The sequence below is a fragment of the Camelus ferus genome, chromosome 1, assembly GCF_009834535.1.
Source record: "Camelus ferus isolate YT-003-E chromosome 1, BCGSAC_Cfer_1.0, whole genome shotgun sequence".
Lineage (NCBI taxonomy): Eukaryota > Metazoa > Chordata > Mammalia > Artiodactyla > Camelidae > Camelus > Camelus ferus.
Window position 1 is genome coordinate 47,526,257 of NC_045696.1, and position 6,925 is coordinate 47,533,181.

Genomic DNA, 6,925 nt, shown 5'->3' on the forward strand with positions numbered 1-6,925 from the left:
ATAGTCTCCAACCTGACCTACCTTTTCCTAGAGTTTAAAATACTTGTAATTGTAAATTATTTCTCTGTAGCCTTCGAAAGATATAAAAGTTTCCTTAGGAGCCTCTTTGCAGTGTGATGACCCAGGGGATGTCTTTCTCAAGGACCTGGGAACCATCTCTTTGAAATATAAACGTCAAGGAAGACAGTGCCCCTATTTCTCAGTTGCCTTGGGACGGTAGAAGCCTAAATTTAGTGGGTACCTCGCTCCAAGTTATAAAATTTAGCAAACACAGGTGGCCTAGGTTGACCCCACCCCAGCTCCTAAAAACCCTCCAGTCCTTTGTTTCATGGAATAGAGTTCAGTCTCCCCCTCCTATTGCAACATTCTTGAATAAAATCTTGCCTGTTTAATTTTGTTCAGCATAACTGACACTGGATGCATGGCTGCTGGAACAACGTTCCCCCTGAAGCCTGTGTGGCCTCCTTCAGTAGTCTTTCCCTCTAGCTGGAATAAAGATGTGAAGGCTCAATTTGAGCAGCCATATTCCATCACAGGATGGAAGCCATGGGCTGAAGATGGCAGAGAAACATTAGAAAGAACCTAAGTCTCTGATACAAGACACATCACTCCAACCTTAGACCAACTCTATCTAGCTTCTTTAATATGAGAGAGAAATTTGTTTTATTTAAGCCATTATTTGGAGTTTTCTGCTACTTCCGGGTGGACCTAATCTAAACTAACACATCCACAAATATCTTAGTTTCATTTTTTAGGCAACTTTTCTCCAAGAGGAAACAAGGAGTGCTAAAACAGTGTCATTTGGGGTGAGGTGCAGTTGGCAGAATGAGATCCCTTGGTATATATCCCCAGACTGAATCTGTTCCACAACACTCAGAATAGTCTTCAAGATTAAAGAAAGGCCTGTTTTCAGGAAGATGAATACACATTGAAATTCCTCACAAATTCCTTATTTTCTCTCCATTAAAGTTTAGAATAGTTTCATATGTGATTATGAAAACTACATTTGCATACAGTTATTGGTTAATGTATTTACAAATTCAGAGGAAATACAATCAAAAGAGTAAAATTATGCCTTAAGGAGATCACTGAAAAGAAAATATTTGGTAAGACATTTACAGATATTTTAAATAAATAGCAAACAACCTGCTTTAAAAGACCAACCATTATCTCTCGATTATTTACACCTCATCCACTCTAAATCTTACTGTCATTAGGGACAGTAACACTTGCTGTATTCTTAATTACCAAGTTGATATCAGTCTGACCTAATTCATTCAGCCCAGCTGGCCCCAGAAGACAAGGTTCCAGCAAAGGTGGAAAGCAAGTGGCCTGCGGAGTTCAGCTCTGCTCCAGTTCAGAGGGAAGCAGTGGAGACGGGAGATGGTCACATTCTAGCCAGGAGGTCTGCAGCCTCTTGTAGGGCGCTCAGGTGAGCAAGTTTCCTGTTCCTCTAGTCAGGAGTGCTGCAGAGTCCCCTGCCCTAAAAGTTTTTAAAATTTTGATTACATTAAAAACGGAATACCTGCCTGGGTCTGTTGCCATCTTTTTGTCGATTTTTCCATTCTTGCATTCTGTGCATTCAGTGAGGACTAGCACCGTCCTCATTTGCAAAATCATAAAGTGGAAGATTAATGCTAGATGCACCTTCTTTCACTGTTAATAAGTCAAATCCTATTCATCTCTTACTTCCATTTCTGCAAATAAAAATGAGGTTGCGGGCCTGCTTTTTACTTTTTACGCTAAGTAATGCAGTTGACAGAGCCTGGCCTTAAGCACAAGTCTTCACAATTAACAAGAAGAGTCTGAAAGAAATGAAGTTACAGAAATAGAGAGCTTTCTGCATCATAAAACAAGCTCAAACGGTCTGATTTGATAAGGTTTTGAATTGAGAACGTTCACAAGAATATAAATCTTGTCTCCCGTGCAATGAGGGGATTTGTGTGACTATTCATAACCGTTACCAATGCATACTGTTCTGTCTAGTAATATAGATTTGTCCTTGGAAGCAGCATTTGAAGAAAAGATTCTTGTAAGACTTTGAAGACTTTAGAGATTGTTGCCATGCCCTGTAATAATAACCCAAAGAAACCTGCAGTTCTGATTAGTTACCTTACCTGACCTGGTATGATTATTATAACTGTCATCTCAGTGTTGTTAGGCAATATAAATACTTGCTGTATTAGTAAGTCGTGTCAGGAAATAATCACTAGCATTTTCCAAATTCCTAACAGTCATGATCAAAAAACTTGATGTCAAAGACTGCAACTTTTCTTGTTTTAACAAGGAGATTGAGTCTACCAACTTATCAGGAATAGTAGATCACAAATATTGTGCAAATGGAGGAATCATCTACCCATATGCTGCCTACAAGTAATCTAAAACATAAAGACATAAAAGAAGATATATATAAAAGAAGGATATATAAGAAGATAAAAAGGTGAAATATATATATAGTAAGCAGATAACATAAAAGAAAGCAGACATAATGTCAGGCAAAATAGACATGAACACAGAGAGCAGTAATAAAGAGGATCACTGCAATCAATAAAGTTAACATTTACTAAGAATATATAATGATTCTAATCAGCATGTGCCTAATTCCACATATGAAGCCAACATTGACAGAACTGCAAAGAGAAAGTATCAAAATAAGAGACTTCGCTGGGGAGGAATTTTTCCCCTCTGCCCTTCTAGATTCTTCTGGCTGGTGTAATAATTAAACTAAGATAGATTAACGGAAGAAAAGCCAATTTAATTTTGTACGTACAGGGTCCCCAGAGACCTGAGATCCAGAGAAGTGACCAAAGCAGGCAGCTTTTATACCTTTTAGAAGAAGAAACAGTAAATTTGTGAAGAACCGAGAAGATGGTGAAATTCAGGTCCAGGTGCTAATTAGTGAAGAACCTAAGCAGTTTGTTCTCACGGCCTTCTTGCCCTAAGTCTCTGCCTCCTGGTGCAGGGAGGCTACCCCTCACATGGCAGATGTATTTCCTGCTTTCAGGGGGGAAAAGGAGGGTCAGAGTGTCCTCCTGGCACTGGCTGTTTCTTAAATAACTTTAAAATAATCAATATGCCACATTTTGTCACGGCCTGCCCTGGGCCCCATTGAGTTAAATACAACTTTCTCTGTAATTTATGGAATAATACACAGAGAAATCAATAAGGATTTGGAAGATGTGGAAAATATATTTAATATTGACCCAATGCAAGACTTATAAGCTGCTGTGCTCTGGGAAACTGTTCTACCGTGAAAGGGTTACAAGTCGGCCCAGATCTTAATTCCCTCTGTCCTAGGGAACCCTGACGGTGGGCTGGGTGTCTTGAGCCTCACAGATCAGTCTCATCTGACGTCAAGTAACCTCATCCATTTACCCCAGTAAGGCATGGTATGAAAATAGTTGAGAAGAACTGAGACAATGGACTTGGATAGAAAATTATAATTCAAAAAAAGAAAGAAAAGAAAACTAAATTCAGCAAGTGGACATTCTTTTCAAGAACACAGAGGTTTATGAACATTATTGACCACATTCTAAGCCATAAGCTGTCTCAGTATATGTCAAAGAATCAGCATTACACAAATACATTCTTTGATAATTAAGTTAAAAATGGATTTTTAAAATAAAAAATTTGTAAATTTGGACATTATAAAAACATATTTTTAAAAAGTCCATGGATAAAAGAATAACTAAAGTTAAAACTGAACTATAATTCCACCTACTTGTGTATTGTTACTTATAAGGAAATGTATAGTCTTAACTACTTATGTCAGAAAAAAAAATAGGCTGAAACTGAAGCATTAAATATCAACTGTAAAAAGCTGGAAATAAACATCAATAAGACTAAACAGAAATAAAATGTAAGAACAGCAATGAATTAACCAGGAAAAGAAAAGATAGAATCAACAAAGCTGAATTTATTCTTCAATAAGGCATAATACTTTGAAACTTCTAGAATGGTGGTCTGCAACTGAGAGCAGTTCTGCTTTCCTCCTCCCTCAGCCTTTCCCAGGGGACGTTTGTCAATATCTGAAGACAAGCTGTGACTGGACATACAACCTGGGGTGGGGAGTGCTACTGGCATGTAGTGCAGAGAGTCCAGAGATGATGCTAAAAATCCTGCCGTGCACAGGACAGTCCACAATAACAAGATTCATCTGACCCAAAATGTCAAAATTGACACCCTGCCTAGTTGGAAGTATTAAGAACAGAGAGAAGCCACTAGTACACAATATTAGGAATGAAAAAGGGCTCATGTCCACAATTACAGAAAGATAAAGAAAGATAATTAGAATATTATTAATAACTATATGCAAAGACATTTAGACAAAATGCTTAAACTCCTAGAAAAACACAAATTACCAGAACTAAAGAAAAAACAGAAAAAGCAAAATGTTCTATAAGTGTTAAAGAAGTTGATTCAATAATTTACAATCTTCCTACTGAACACAAGTACTCTCCTACTCTGCTGGTAAAGGGTGCAATCCAATACATGGCAGAGGGCAATCTGGCAATATTTGTAAAAATTACAAATTCATTTGCTCTATGACACAGCACTCCCATTTTGAAAAATTCATTCTTTAACTACATTAGGATGTATTTGAAATGATACGTCTATGCAGCATTTATTGCAGCATCATTTGCAATAGCAAGAGTCTGAAAGCAACAAGAGTCTTGTTAAATGAACTTTGGTATAGCTACTACATGGAATACCATGCAGCTATAAAGAAGGATGGAGGCATGCTCTGTGCATTGATGTGAAAAGCTTTCAGGATATAGGTTAAGTGTTTTGAAAGCATAGTCTGTAATTATATAATGTATGCTACCTTCTGTGTAAGAAAGTCAAAGGTGGAGGAATAAGAATATACATATATTTGCATTTACTTGTATTTGTATAAAGAAAAATTAATACACCCACACACAGAAAAATCAAGAAATGGTGTGAACTTGGAGAGGATTGGGAGTGTGACTTCTCATCCAGGAACAGAAAAAAGCCCTTAATTTATTTTATGAGATTATGATAATCTTGGTAACAAAAACAGATGACAACAATGGTATAAATCCATTTCACTTAAGAGTATAGATTTTAAAAATTTTAAATAAAAAAATCTGCAATTTATTAAAAATATCTTGGCAAGAGATAGTCGGCACTTAACCACATCAAAGATCTCAATATATGAAGAAAACTCAACATTTATTCACTGAAAAAGAAACAAACGAAAACTCTCAGGAAGTTCAGTCTAGAAAATCAGGAGCCAGAGAAAGATGCCTATTATTATTGTTCCTATTCAACATGATTCTGTGAGATTCTTCTTGGCATAAGAATCAAAAGTAAATGAAGAAATAAAATTATAATAACAAATTATTATAAACTTTAAAAAATGCCTAAGAAATTACAGAAATATTAGAATTAGTTTGTAAGAATGCCAGACATTAAAAAAAATCAATAAAAGGCAATTGCATTTTTACATACCAGTAACAGAGAATGTAATCGAAGATAGTTACTGCTTATAAATAAGTAAATAATGCCTTTATGTAAATCTAGTAGAGATATGCAAATTGAAATGAAAAATATTAAAGTTGATTTACATAAATGGAGAGAAATATCAGGTGTGGATCACAAGAGTCAATGCTATAAAGATGTCATTTCTTCCCAAATGTACATATAGTTTCAATACAATTCCATTCAAATCCCAACAGGCTTGTTCATGAAAGTTAAAGGCTGATTCTAAAATTTATATAGAAATGTAGAGGACCAAGAATAGCCAAAGTACTCTTGAAGGAGAATTAAACTGAGGGAAGAAGCTGGTGCTGGAAGGTGAGGGCACACCAGAAAAGTGGGGAGGGGGAGAGGGAGAAAGGAGAGACAGGAAAAGGTGGTGTTTTTTTTAAGCACAAGGGAGAACAGTGGATGTTTAGGGGGTATCTTTGAAGGGCAAACACATGTGCCCCACTTACTCTTGGGGCCCCACATTTGGTGTTGGCTGTGAAATGTCCACAGAAGCAGGCTTTGAAACATAGACACACTGGGAGCAGTGTTAAAGGTTTCTGTTTGGGATTAACAGATACACACTATTATATATAAAGGCGATAAACAACAGGGACCTACTGTATGGCACAGGGAACTTTATTCAATTTCTTATATAACATATACTGGAAAAGAATCTGAAAAATTATATATATATATATACATATGTATGTATATGTATAACTGAATTGCTTTGCTCCACAGCTGAAACTAACATTGTAAATCAACTACATTTCAATAAGAAACCAAAGAAAGAAAGTTTTCTGAGGTAGAACTGGGAGAGGACTCCTGTGAGAAACAGGTCAATAGCGACATGCAGCAGGAGCAAAGACGGTAACAGGGACCTCATTTTCTGGGCAAGAAGATTTCCTCCAGGGAGGCGGAATGGCCTTCACAAATACACTCAGGACTGATTTTCATGGAACCTTAACAAGTGAAGGAATGAAACCAGTATTAATTTGATTTATACAATAAAAGCAATGCAACTTTTCTTGTCCCAGAGTCTAATCTGCTGAGAAATATCAACCCAAACGAGCAGGGTTTCTTTTGCAGAAATAAATTACACCTATAGCCAAAAGGGGGGAAGGCAAAAATATGGAGCACAACTTTTCAAGCCTTTTGTTTAATGAACGCCCCAGATTCACCTTGCCTCAGATGGCTCAGACAGTAAGTGCACTAAAGATTAACAAAGCAATACATGATGAAACTGACTTTTAAAATACTGACACTGTTGTGTCCTGATTATTTTATTTTTCTGCTGTTTTATCAGTATAAAGCTATACAAAAAATGATACAAATTTCTGCCTCAAAAATTTTATTGGCCTCACTTTCTATACAAGATAATTAAACAAGTAAAGATAATTGGGCAAATGAAGATGAAAAAAGCATGGTAATCATT